At 48.5% G+C, this 13,848-nt stretch overlaps 1 protein-coding gene and 1 long non-coding RNA gene across 3 annotated transcripts in view; both read right to left on the reverse strand.

The window, feature by feature from the left end:
- Window positions 1-13,848, reverse strand: part of LOC144124408 (alkaline phosphatase-like) — a 231,017-nt gene that overhangs the window by 22,013 nt on the left and 195,156 nt on the right. The window lies entirely within an intron of this gene.
- LOC144124409 (uncharacterized) lies at window positions 3,084-6,279 on the reverse strand. 2 transcript variants are annotated; one of them, XR_013313155.1, is made up of 4 exons: window positions 4,907-6,279; window positions 3,695-3,761; window positions 3,580-3,642; window positions 3,084-3,515 (listed from the first exon to the last, which is right to left on the reverse strand). It is a non-coding gene; the product is annotated as an uncharacterized LOC144124409 (long non-coding RNA). The 2 variants fall into 2 exon arrangements; XR_013313156.1 differs by lacking the exon at window positions 3,695-3,761.

Raw genomic sequence — 13,848 nt, forward strand, 5'->3', positions numbered from 1 at the left:
ACGCGTTCTCCGTCGCCGCGATGTACTACACCGCTGAGAATGCTATGACAAAAAAAAGCCGTTCTGTAAATCAAAATGCCTATTTTGAAAAACTGTGTAAGGTCTTAGGTGAAACACCCTGTATAGTGTGATAACAAGGCACTTGCCGAGCCGTGCGGGTGGCCGCCGGTCCAACGGGATCCGTAGTACCGCAGTCAACATTTTCATTATCAGCCCCGAGTCTGTCGGATGATCAGAGCGTAGAATAAAACATGTAGAAAATACCTAATAAGAGTGTTGAATTCTCTTGTTTCCCGGAACGAATGCCGATTTCAGCTCAGTGCTGTTTCAAAGAACTGGCTGCAGCGCAAAAAATGCTTCTACGAAATTCCACAGTCATACATCAATGTCTGTTGGCGGCGTTGATGTGGAATTTTTTCATTCTCACTATGAGTGGCTCATTATAGCCGTATCTCTTTTCTATATTCGATTTTCGTTGGAATTGCGCCATAGAACAGCGGTGCCGCAATGTGCTGAGCAAAGGCAACCACTGTAGTCTTGCCATGGAAATAAAGCCGCAGCTTAACCGCCTCGGTCTGAATCATCGCTCGGTACGCCTGGCATTGTGCGTTGTGCTAAAAAAGAAAAGGTTGTACACCTCTCCAAATAACAGGAACATCTCTTAGTTTATTTCTGCTGTGACCACGTAGTCGCGCACCTGAGCTAATAACCAAATTTCTTAAAAGCATGGTAGGGAATTGGCACTCAGCGTTTGGGTAATGCGCAGACGTGCAAGCAAAAAAATCACAGGCGGTTCAGCTTCACGTTAACCACGAATTATCGCGCGCTAACACAATTAGCCTTGGTTTTGCATGGTTTATTTTCACTTTCTGTGCTTTTGCTTGACATGAACTCGTTTACTTTGGCTGATATATCATATGATGTAAATTTGCGTGATATTGCATAATTTTTGACGCACTGCGGTAGAATCGGTCGTTTTCTACATTCACAGATCCCTGGGAGTTCTGATTCAGCTCCTGGTGCAGAGGTGCAGCGGTTAAGCTACGCGCGACTGCCCTGCGAAGACAGGCGCTGCCATCGGGGGGCTTGTTAGACCCCTATTGTTCCTGAGAAATATATCGCGACTAAACATTAATTGAACTGCCACGGTGGGCAGTTTGCTCACAATATGGTGGGCAGCTTGTGATGACATCACAACCTCACGTGACCAAGGCGGCCCACATGCTAGAAGCTGGCTTCGGACAGACAGACAATCACTTTTCCATGGAGTGGAAGCGCTAGGGCACTAAAATGGCAGCCACAGGAATCGTTCACTCCAGAATCGGGGAGTTAGTGATTACCATTATTCGGTCCAAATGCTGCATTTTAACGACCCGCTTAATTTTTGAGTGCCCAGAATAATGTTTTAAAGCGAGATGATAAGAGTCTCACTGCAGCGAAAAGGCGGCATCGCACTAGGGAAAGACACTAAAGAAAAAAAAAACTTCATGGCTGGGGGAGCGGGATCCGAACCCAAGGAGGCGCTAAAAAATCAGTTCCGCTGGCCTCTGCCTCAGACCACCGCAGCTTTTTTGTAGTGATAGCTGCAATACGCCAGCTAATGCGCGAGGTCAGCGTGGCCAACGTTTGAGATAACGGCGGTTGGAAAACTGCGGCGGCGCGCCAGGGAGCAGAGCGGACCCGAACGGTTGCCGCCTAGGCGGTGGTGCTGCGGTCGCTTCGGGATGGGCGCGTCGTCTGCTACTTGCAGCTTGAGGAGCGTCAGCAGATGGTGACTCGCGCGCGTACAGAAACGTATTCATAATGAATACAAACGTATGTTGGGCCTTCATCTCTTTTGTACTCATGAAACAAGACGGCTTAGTACCATTTATAACCATAACTTAGCCGGGCGGGTTGATGACGCGTTGGCAAAGAGCTTATCACATGCGTATTAGATACGCATTCAAGAACTAAAGCCACCATGCTCCCAGTATCGATCACTTTACTTATAAAAAACGATCAACCACCAGGACGATTATATTTTCATTTCGACGCATTAAAACAGATAAAGTGGCTGAAGAAAAAATTAAATGTGCGTATGCCAGAAGAAAAAAAGAAAGAGAAAGCACTTAATGTCTTTTTAAGCTTTTGCCAGGTTTTATTTACAGACACTCAACCTTTAGTGATCTCATCAATAGAAGAAAGTTTACAATCTACTTTGCACAACCGCATATTACGCACGCGAGGAACCCAAACTACGAGGGGGGTAAGCGGCACGTCGTGCTTCTGTGATTTTGCCGCGTGGGAGCGCGGAATCGAGGGCTTTAAGTTTTGCCCGAGATCTACAGCCAAAAGCTCAACCCCGAGCATCCTCGCCTCTCGTACCGCAGGCGTAGAGCGTACGCGAACTTTGCAATAAGTGGACGAGAGCGGCTTGAAGCAGCCGCGCCCGGCGCGGACGATGCGGGACGCGAGCCAACGTAAACCAATTATGCAGCAAACTGTCCACGTGACCAAGCCCAGCCAATCAGTGTAGCGGCAGCGAAGAGAAAACCAAGAAAACTAACGTGGTACTGTCAAAACCCTAGAGAGTTCGCTCGAAGTAAATCAGAGAGGTGTTGAGAGATTAGCACTTGGTACCCAAGAGAAAACCACAAACGAATTGGCGAAAATAACGAAGCGCCGACCAAAAAGTGTTGTCAAGATGGAAGGACGTTTCGACTTCCACACAGAAGTCTTGTTCACTCTTTATTCTGGCCATACGACCGTCGTAGCATGATGAAATCTAAGGTTCGACGAAATCTCGTCTGGTCGGGTGAATACATTGGCGAAAATAACGAAGCGCCGACCAGAAGGTGTTGTCAAGATGGAAGGACGTTTCGACTTCCACACGGAAGTCTTGTTCACGGAATTTTGGTCGGCGCTTCGTTATTCCGTGAACAAGACTTCCGTGTGGAATTCGAAACGTCCTTCCATCTTGACAACACCTTTTGGTCGGCGCTTCGTTATTTTCGCCAATGTATTCACCCGACCAGACGAGATTTCGTCGAACCTTAGATTTCACCACAAACGAAGCAGTACAGGGGGCTTTGGGCTGGGCATCGTTCGAAGCACGGGAAGCTCAGAGTAAAATACTATACGAAGAACGCCTGGGGAAATTGGACGATAACAGGTTGGCAGCTAAGGTATTTATATACCTTGTAACGACGAAGATGTGTCGACGTGGTAGCGGCAGTGCTATCGCTGAGCGCGCGCTGCTGGCTAGTACTAGAACCAACGCCGAAGCCTAGAAGAACCCCGTTCAGTGCCTGGCTTTCTCAGGGCTATTAAACTTCTTTGCAAGTGGTGGAGGTTTCCCCTGATCCAGTCCCGGAGCTGCGCTGCGGCACTGTAACATGAGAAATGCCGAAAAACACCCCCCTGGATCCCGAGCAGCCGCCTGCTCCGCCTGTCTGCTCCGGCACGCCTCTACAACGGGGCCCGGCTGTCTTCAGTGGTCTCGGCGGCTCTCGCATCGAGGACTGGCTGGCTTCCTACGAAAGAGTCAGCACGCACAACCGCTGGGATGACGCCATGAAACTTAATGTCATCTTTTACCTGGCTGATGTCGCAAATCTCTGGTTCCGTAACCACGAAGCGGATATCGCCACCGCCGCCGGCCTGCAATTAAATTTGAAGCAATGCCACTTCCGAGCTCACCAACTGACCATACCGGCCATGTCGTAACCAAAGCGGGCATCCTTGCGATCCGGCAAAGCTTCGCGCGGTTGCCACAGAACCTGCACAGCATACCATCATCAGACCAACGGCCTCACCGAACGGTTTAACAGGACACTCACAACCTCACCGAACGGTTTAACCGGACACTCACAACCTCACCGAACGGTTTAACCGGACACTCTCGGTGCCATGCTCACCATGTATATCAGTCACGACCATCCAACTGGGACCTCATCCTTCCGTTCGTCACCTACGCATATAATACCGCCATCCAGTCCACCATCGGATATTCTCCGTTCTTTCTTCTTTACGGCCGCGAACCTACAAGTATTCTTGACACCATTTTCCCTACCATCATGACGCATCCGAATGCGCGACTGCTTTTGAAATTTACAAGTATGCCGAGGAATGCCGCAAGCTCGCCCGTTGCCTGACGTCCGATGAACAGAACCGGCAAAAAGAGCGCCGAGATTCCGGTGGTAAAACCCGCGTACCCCTTCCCACCGGCTCACTTGTTTGGCTCTGGATCCCTGCTGGCTCTCCTGTCCTGTCGTCCAAATTCCAAGACAAATATCACGGACCTTACCGTGTTCTGTCTCAACCTTCTCCTGCGAACTATGTAGTCGAACCTCTGACACCATCCTCTGAGCTTCACCGTCGTGGCCGTGAAGCGGTGCATATAAGTCGTCTGGAGCCTTACCATGGACCCTTCATCCGCGCTACGCCCTGATTCGCCAGGATGGCTCCTTTCGTCCCCGGGGGCAATAGTAACGACGAAGATGTGTCAACGCGGTAGCGGCAGTGCTATCTCTGAGCGCGCGCTGCTGGTTAGCTCTAGAACAACCGCCGACTCCTAGAAGAACCCCGTTCAGTGCCTCTTTTTCAGGGCTATTAAACCCCTTTTCAACCTATGCAGAACGAGCGTTGACTCACATTGGCGGAAAAGAAATAGGAAGCTATAGCCAGTATAGTATGCACGACACGAGGACGGAGAAAGACAGAGCATTAAACGACAGGGTAAAAACGCGGAAGGTAAAAATTGGACAGATTCAATGGAATACAAGCAGTGCAGAACTATACCAATACTGAAAAAGGCAGATCAGAAAGGATGTCTTAGAACGCGCAGCTACAAAAAGAAACTTAACGAAGAAGATGACACATGTGCTGCGTGTGGTAAATCAGTAGAAACAATAGACCAACTCACACTAAAATGTGATGGAATCCATCCCGATGTCGAGGCCGGCACAGTCACTCTTCTTGAGGCCGTACGGTTGAGAGATAACAATGCTCATGTAAATAAATCTGCGGTGAAAATTAGCAAAAAGCGATTGAAAGATTGGTGGCTTAAAAGCAGTGAGGTGACATGAGGTTAGAAGAGTAGGAAGGCTTACTTAAAGAAAATGGCGAGGTTAAAAAGAGCTGATCATGGTGGCAATGACGCGTTCATGGCAGCGGTGACGGCTGTGCGAACGGCAGCTAAACAAAATCTTTCGCATATCGCAGGTTAGAGCATTTTCTTTTTTTCTTCTTTTTTCCCCCGCTTTGCTGTTGCTATCGCCGTCACTGCTGCCAATGCATGAGTGATTTTTTTTATTCTTTTTGCCTAGTAAGTTTTTAGTCACTCCTTAGTACTTAGTTTCTTAAAAACTTTTTTGTTTGCCCTACATAAAATGGCAAAGGAAATCGCCAAGCTTTTTAACGAATTGAGAGGTGAACCAAAAGCAGAGTTGAAGTCGCACAGAGAAAAAATGGAAAGAAACTTCCGCTCAGATGAACGCACCTTGCGCACTGAGCTTGAAGACATCAATGCAAGCCTGGACTTTTGTAGTAAAGGGCTTGATGAAGCAAACAAACTTCTTAGAACTACTGTAATAGAAAACAGCACACTGAAGAAGGAAAATGAAAAGCTGAAGCAAAGATTGCAGGCCGTGGAAAAGGAGCTAAATGATTCCCAAACCAGCTTAGTGAAATCGAAGCAATACACACGAAACAGGAATTTAGAAATTAAAGGTGTGCTGCAGGACCCAAATGAAAGCATTCCTGAGATCTTGGAAAAAATTGGTAACGTGATAGGAGAGACAATCGCCCGCACGGACATTGACGCATGCCACAGGGTAGCAACGAAGGACAAAAACAGCTCGAACATTGTCGTCCAGTTCCAAAGACGAGAAAAGCGTGACAAGATCCTGGAAAAGGCAAAAAAGCAAAAAATCACAAATTCTACTCTTGGCCTGAGCAACATGCTTCCGATGAGGAGCATTTTGGTTCCCAAAACGAGCTGCCCATATATGTTAATGAACACCTATGTCCTTACCTCAAGAAACTTCTAGGAACAGCCACTGCCCGCAAGCGTAAGCACAGCTGGCGATTTGTGTGCGTAAGAAATGGACAAATCTTTGCCCGTCACAATGAAACGTCAGCGGTGATTTCAGTCAAACATGAGAGCGACCTCGACAAGATATGTGCTATCAATGACGTCTCTGAACTTTCGTCGTAAGCTTCTGTATAAGCTTTAGTTGCTTAGTCATGGCGATTCTTCCTGAAGATCTCCAAAAAACAGTTCAAAATAACCAAGCCGTCAAGTGGTTCAAAATATTTCATCTAAACGCTAGATCTGTCCGACCAAAATGGGATGACATACTGCTCCTGTTGGAATCATGTGGCACAAAGTTCGACGTACTGATGTTCACGGAAACCTGGGATAGTGATGACTCAGAGCATTTAGTGTTACCCGACTACAATTATTTCTTCTTGAACAGAAAAGAGTAGAGGAGGCGGGGTTGCTATACACCCATTAAACCTCGGTTTTAACATCGTATCCGAATATATTACAGTGAATATCGATTACGAAATGTTGTGCATCCTGAAGGGAAAGAATATTCTCGCTGTTCTGTACAGACCCCCCCACGGAAATGTGGCGGCTTTTCTAAATTTCTTGGACGACGTACTGTCTTTTGCAAATATGAATGGATATGTACTGACTATCGGCGGTGATCTAAATATTGACATTTTGAAAACTTCAAACGCTGCTAGAAAGCTGTCAATGATTTTAGAGTGCCATAACTATCGCAACTGTATAGCAGCTCCCACTCGTGTTACACCCGCGACATGTTCCTTGATTGACATGTTTATTACAAATGCATCCGACGATTCCATCATAACTAACGTCCTTAGCTCTGACATCAGTGACCATTTACCTATCATTTTACTTTCGAAACAGCATTTGCCATATCAGAGACACACGAAGCTTGAAGTCACGCACCGCGAAGTATCTTATCACACGATGGAAACTTTCACACAAAACATTTCATCTGAAAATTGGAGCGTAATATTCTTCCTTAGGGACGCCAACGAATCATATGATGCATTTTTAAACATGTTTAAAACACACTATTACGCATCTTTCCCGATAAAAACACACCGTGTACATAAAAAGTCGCGTAAACCATGGATTACCAGAGACCTAAAACTCATTCGTGTCAAAAATAAAAATAAAATGTATCAAACTTTCATACACTCTCGTGATGAGCGGAAGTTACGCGAATACAAAGTCTTTAGGAACAAATTAAGTAAATCCATAAAAAATTCAAGAGAAAACTACTACAAACAAATATTTGAGAATTGCTGCCATCACAAAAGTGATATGATGTGGAAAAACCTTAATAAGGTTCTAAATAGGCAAAAGGCAATTACCAACAATGCCTGCATTGTATTGAATGGTACAGAAGTCACTGGCGCAAGCCTTGCAAATAAATTCAATGACTTCTTCATCGAAATAGGCAGCTCAAATCCTTCTCCTGAAGCGGCATTGTGCATTTCACCTTTACTACAGTCTATTTTTCTCCAGCCCACATGCGCCTTTGAGGTTACTTCCCTTTTTCACGCCCTTAAAAACAGCCACAGTCGCGATGCTAACGACATTGAAATAAGACCGGTTAAACACGTCATTGATATAATTGCCCCTGTACTAGCCCATATCTACAACTGCTCACTTTCCACAGGTATTTTTCCCAATAATATGCAAATCGCAAGGGTAATCGCAATCCACAAACATGGTGACAAAAATACTTTTGGCAACTACCGGCCAGTTTCCATACTACCAGTTTTCTCGAAGGGCCTTGAGAAGGCGATCAAAATACGCATTGATAACTATTCCCAGAAACACCAACTCATAACCAGATACCAATTTGGCTTTAGAAAGAACCGTACAATAGAAAGAGCGTTGTTGGCGCAAAAAGAAATGATATTAAAGAAGTTTGAAGATAAATTATTAGTTCTTGGACTATATCTAGATTTTTGTAAGGGCTTCGACTGCGTGAATCACACAATTTTGCTGGATAAACTTGAAATATATGGGTTTATAGGAACTGCTCAAAAACTGATGCACTCATATCTTGAAGGCCGATTACAATTCACTGACATAAGTAATCAGAAATCGCGGCTCAGACGTATAGAATCAGGGGTTCCTCAAGGAAGTATCCTTGGGCCCATTTTGTTTCTATACTACATAAACGACATCGTAAAACTAGACGAAGAATGCGAGTTCATTATTTACGCGGACGATTGTACCGTTTTTTTCTCTGGGAAGGACATGGCAGAAATTGAAAGTAAAGCACGGACTTTTTGTTGTAATCTGAAAGATTGGTGCAAAAACAAGTAATTGATTCTGAACGAATCGAAAACGAAATGCGTGCTATTTCGGGCTCGTGGCTCATCAGTTGATGTTCCGAAGACCGTTGTTTTGGGACCGTATGTAGTAGAAATAGAAAAATGTGTTAAATCACTTGGGGTGATTTTTTCGGGACATATGTCATGGAATAATCATGTTAACTATCTTTCATCAAAATTATGCAGGGCTGTAGGAATGATAAACCGGTGCCGCCATTTCCTTCCAACTAAAGTAAAACGCGTGATTTATTATGCTTTATTTCATTCCAACCTGTGTTATTGTGTTTTGTTGTGGGGCAACACCACTCTAACGAATTTGCAGAAAATTACCGTACTACAGAAACGAGCCCTCCGAGCAGTTGAAAACGTGTCGTTCTCAGAACACACAGCACCATTTTTTCCCAAGCACAAGATCATTAAGGCGCAAGACATGTATGTGCAAATATTACTCTGCTCATACAAAAGGGCCAATGCAGGTACCTTAGATGTATTTTTTGATTTAGCGCAACTAAAAAGACCTTTGATTAACTACTGCTTTCGTCATCAATCACCTTGGCTAGTTCCATCATCACGAACTAATTACGGTAAAATGATGACTCAACATACGTTACCAACAATATTAAATCACTATTCGGATGCTTCACAAATAGACATTGAAAAACTATCCCTTAAACGTATTACCGAGCTGTTCATATAAATTTTGTATGCTGCTACCACTACATATTGCACTAATGTAATATGCCTTGTTTGTTTGTTTGCTTTTTGCTGTTTTTTGTATTGTTTTTCAGTTCCAGTATTTTCTGATGTATGCTTCTCTTTTTTCTCTCTCTCTTTCTGCTGTGTATTTTTTTACATAAGAGCATTGTTCGTCGCTGCTAATCGGTGATGGGTGACTGGAGCTTAGTCAAGCCGCAACAAAGCGGCTTTTTCTTCAGTCACCTTTTTTTCGCTGTATTTTTCCATGCGAAAAATAAATTGATTGAATGATTGATTGAAATGCCATCACCCTGTCCATCCACCTATCCACGCACCAATCCATCCGTCTGTCTCCGTCCGTCCGTCTGTCTCCGTCCGTCCGTCCGTCCATCCATCCATCCATCCATCCATCCATCCATCCATCCATCCATCCATCCATCCATCCATCCATCCATCCATCCATCCATCCATCCATCCATCCACCCACCCACCCACCCACCCACCCGTCCATCCACCCACCCGTCCGTCCGTCCGTCCGTCCGTCCGTCCGTCCGTCCATACATCCATTTCATTAATATCCGGTGGGCCAACACCCCCTAGAAGAGAAGCCCTCTCGATTTCCTTCCTTTCTTAACCATGGAGCGTCTCACTAACAAGGTGCATACCCTCAGGGCTTTTAAACGTAAATCTTCACAGCCAGGCACAACTGCAACACGTCCGGAACGGTGCAGTTTCTCGTAGCCAATAAATATGGCGCGCGCAGAACACGCGCTCTCCGTCAGCTTCTTCACCCATGGAGCACCTCACTACCAATGCGCATACCCTCAGGGCTTTTATACATAAAGATCCACAGCCAGGCACAGGTGCAGCACGTGCGGAACGGTGCAGCTTCTCGTAGCCGATGAAGATGCCGCGCGTGGAACACGCGCTCTCTGTGAGCTTCTTCACCCATGGAGCACCTCACTACCAATGCGCATACCCTCAGCGCTTTTATACATAAAGCTCCACAGCCAGGCACAAGTGCAGCACGTGCGGAACGGTGCAGCTTCTCGTAGCCGATGAAGATGCCGCGCGTGGAACACGCGCTCTCTGTGAGCTTCTTCACCCATGGAGCACCTCACTACCTATGCGCATACCCTCAGCGCTTTTATACATAAAGCTCCACAGCCAGGCACAAGTGCAGCACGTGCGGAACGGTGCAGCTTCTCGTAGCCGATGAAGATGCCGCGCGTGGAACACGCGCTCTCTGTCAGCTTCTTCACCCATGGAGCACCTCACTACCAATGCGCATACCCTCAGCGCTTTTATACATAAAGCTCCACAGCCAGGCACAAGTGCAGCACGTGCGGAACGGTGCAGCTTCTCGTAGCCGATGAAGATGCCGCGCGTGGAACACGCGCTCTCTGTCAGCTTCTTCACCCATGGAGCACCTCACTACCAATGCGCATACCCTCAGGGGTTTTATACGTAAAGCTCCACAGCCAGGCACAACTGCAGCACGTGCGGAACGGTGCAGCTTCTCGTAGCCAATAAATATGGCGCGCGAAGAACACGCGGTCGCCGTCAGCTTCTTCACCCATGGAGCACATCACTACCAATGCGCATACCCTGAGGGCTTTTATACGTAAAGCTCCACAGCCAGGCACAACTGCAGCACGTGCGGAACGGTGCAGCTTCTCGTAGCCGATGAAGATGCCGCGCGCGGAACACGCGCTCTCCGTCAGATTCTTCACCCATGGAGCACATCACTACCAATGCGCATACCCTGAGGGCTTTTATACGTAAAGCTCCACAGCCAGGCACAACTGCAGCACGGGCGGAACGGTGCAGCTTCTCCTAGCCAATAAATATGGCGCGCGCAGAACACGCGGTCGCCGTCAGCTTCTTCACCCATGGAGCACCTCACTACCAATGCGCATACCCTGAGGGCTTTTATACGTAAAGCTCCACAGCCAGGCACAACTGCAGCACGTGCGGAACGGTGCAGCTTCTCGTAGCCAATAAATATGGCGTGCGCAGAACACGCGCTCTCCGTCAGCTTTATCACCCATGGAGCACCTCACTACCAATACGCATACCCTCAGGGCTTTTATACGTAAAGCTGCACAGCCAGGCACAACTGCAGCCCGTGCGGAACGGTGCAGCTTCTCGTAGCCAATAAATATGGCGCGCGCAGAACACGCGCTCTCCGTCAGCTTCTTCACCCATGGAGCATCTCACTACCAATGCGCATACCCTCAGAGCTTTTATACGTAAAGCTACACAGCCAGGCACAACTGCAGCCCGTGCGGAATGGTGCAGCTTCTCGTAGCCAATAAATATGGCGCGCGCAGAACACGCGCTCTCAGTCAGCTTCTTCACTCATGGAGCACCTCACTTACAATGCGCATACCCTCAGCGCTTTTATACGTAAAGCTCCACAGCCAGGCACAACTGCAGCACGTGCGGAACGGTGCAGCTTCTCGTAGCCAATAAATATGGCGCGCGCAGAACACGCGCTCTCCGTCAGCTTCTTCACCCACGGAGCACCTCACTACCAAAGCGAATACCCTGAGGGCTTTTATACGTAAAGCTCCACAGCCAGGCACAAGTGCAGCACGTGCGGAACGGTGCAGCTTCTCGTAGCCAATTAATATGGCGCGCGCAGAACACGCGCTCTCCGTCAGCTTCTTCACACATGGAGCACCTCACTACCAATGCGCATACCCTCAGGGCTTTTATACGTAAAGCTCCACAGCCAGGCACAACTGCAGCACGTGCGGAACGGTGCAGCTTCTCGTAGCCAATAAATATGGCGCGCGCAGAACACGCGCTCTCCGTCAGCTTCTTCACCCATGGAGCACCTCACTACCAATGCGCATATCCTCAGGGGTTTTATACGTAAAGCTCCACAGCCAGGCACAACTGCAGCACGTGCGGAACGGTGCAGCTTCTCGTAGCCAATAAATATGGCGCGCGCAGAACACGCGCTCTCCGTCAGCTTCTTCACCCATGGAGCACCTCACTACCAATGCGCATACCCTCAGGGGTTTTATACGTAAAGCTCCACAGCCAGGCACAACTGCAGCACGTGCGGAACGGTGCAGCTTCTCGTAGCCGATGAAGATGCCGCGCGCAGAACACGCGCTCTCCTTCAGCTTCTTCACCCATGGAGCACCTCACTACCAATGCGCATATCCTCAGGGGTTTTATACGTAAAGCTCCACAGCCAGGCACAACTGCAGCACGTGCGGAACGGTGCAGCTTCTCGTAGCCAATAAATATGGCGCGCGCAGAACACGCGCTCTCCGTCAGCTTCTTCACCCATGGAGCACCTCACTACCAATGCGCATACCCTCAGGGCTTTTATACGTAAAGCTCCACAGCCAGGCACAACTGCAGCACGTGCGGAACGGTGCAGCTTCTCGTAGCCAATAAATATGGCGCGCGCAGAACACGCGCTCTCCGTCAGCTTCTTCATCCATGGAGCACCTCACTACCAATGCGCATACCCTCAGGGCTTTTATACGTAAAGCTCCACAGCCAGGCACAACTGCAGCACGTGCGGAACGGTGCAGCTTCTCGTAGCCAATAAATATGGCGCGCGCAGAACACGCGCTCTCCGTCAGCTCCTTCACCCATGGAGCACCTCACTACCAATGCGCATACCCTCAGGGCTTTTATACGTAAAGCTCCACAGCCAGGCACAGCTGCAGCACGTGCGGAACGGTGCAGCTTCTCGTAGCCAATTAATATGGCGCGCGCAGAACACGCGCTCTCCGTCAGCTTCTTCACCCATGGAGCACCTCACTACCAATGCGCATACCCTCAGGGCTTTTATACGTAAAGCTCCACAGCCAGGCACAACTGCAGCACGTGCGGAACGGTGCAGCTTCTCGTAGCCAATAAATATGGCGCGCGCAGAACACGCGCTCTCCTTCAGCTTCTTCACCCATGGAGCACCTCACTACCAATGCGCATACCCTCAGGGCTTTTATACGTAAAGCTCCACAGCCAGGCACAACTGCAGCACGTGCGGAACGGTGCAGCTTCTCGTAGCCAATTAATATGGCGCGCGCAGAACACGCGCTCTCCGTCAGCTTCTTCACCCATGGAGCACCTCACTACCAATGCGCATACCTTCCGGGCTTTATACGTAAAGCTCCACAGCCAGGCAATAATGCAGCACGTGCGCAACGGTGCAGCTTCTCGTAGCCGATAAAGATGCCCCGCGCCGAACATGGGCTCTCCGTCAGCTTCTTCACCCATGGAGCACCTCACTACCAATGCGCATACCCTCAGGGCTTTTATACGTAAAGCTCCACAGCCAGGCACAACTGCAGCACGTGCGGAACGGTGCAGCTTCTCGTAGCCAATAAATATGGCGCGCGCAGAACACGCGCTCTCCTTCAGCTTCTTCACCCATGGAGCACCTCACTACCAATGCGCATACCCTCAGGGCTTTTATACGTAAAGCTCCACAGCCAGGCACAACTGCGGCACGTGCGGAACGGTGCAGCTTTTCGTAGCCAATAAATATGGCGCGCGCAGAACACGCGCTCTCCGTCAGCTTCTTCACCCATGGAGCACCTCACTACCAATGCGCATACCTTCCGGGCTTTATACGTAAAGCTCCACAGCCAGGCAATAATGCAGCACGTGCGCAACGGTGCAGCTTCTCGTAGCCGATAAAGATGCCCCGCGCCGAACATGGGCTCTCCGTCAGCTTCTTCACCCATGGAGCACCTCACTACCAATGCGCATACCCTCAGGGCTTTTATACGTAAAGCTCCACAGCCAGGC

This window comes from Amblyomma americanum, chromosome 3 (genome assembly GCF_052857255.1).
Source record: "Amblyomma americanum isolate KBUSLIRL-KWMA chromosome 3, ASM5285725v1, whole genome shotgun sequence".
Classification (NCBI taxonomy): Eukaryota; Metazoa; Arthropoda; class Arachnida; order Ixodida; family Ixodidae; genus Amblyomma; species Amblyomma americanum.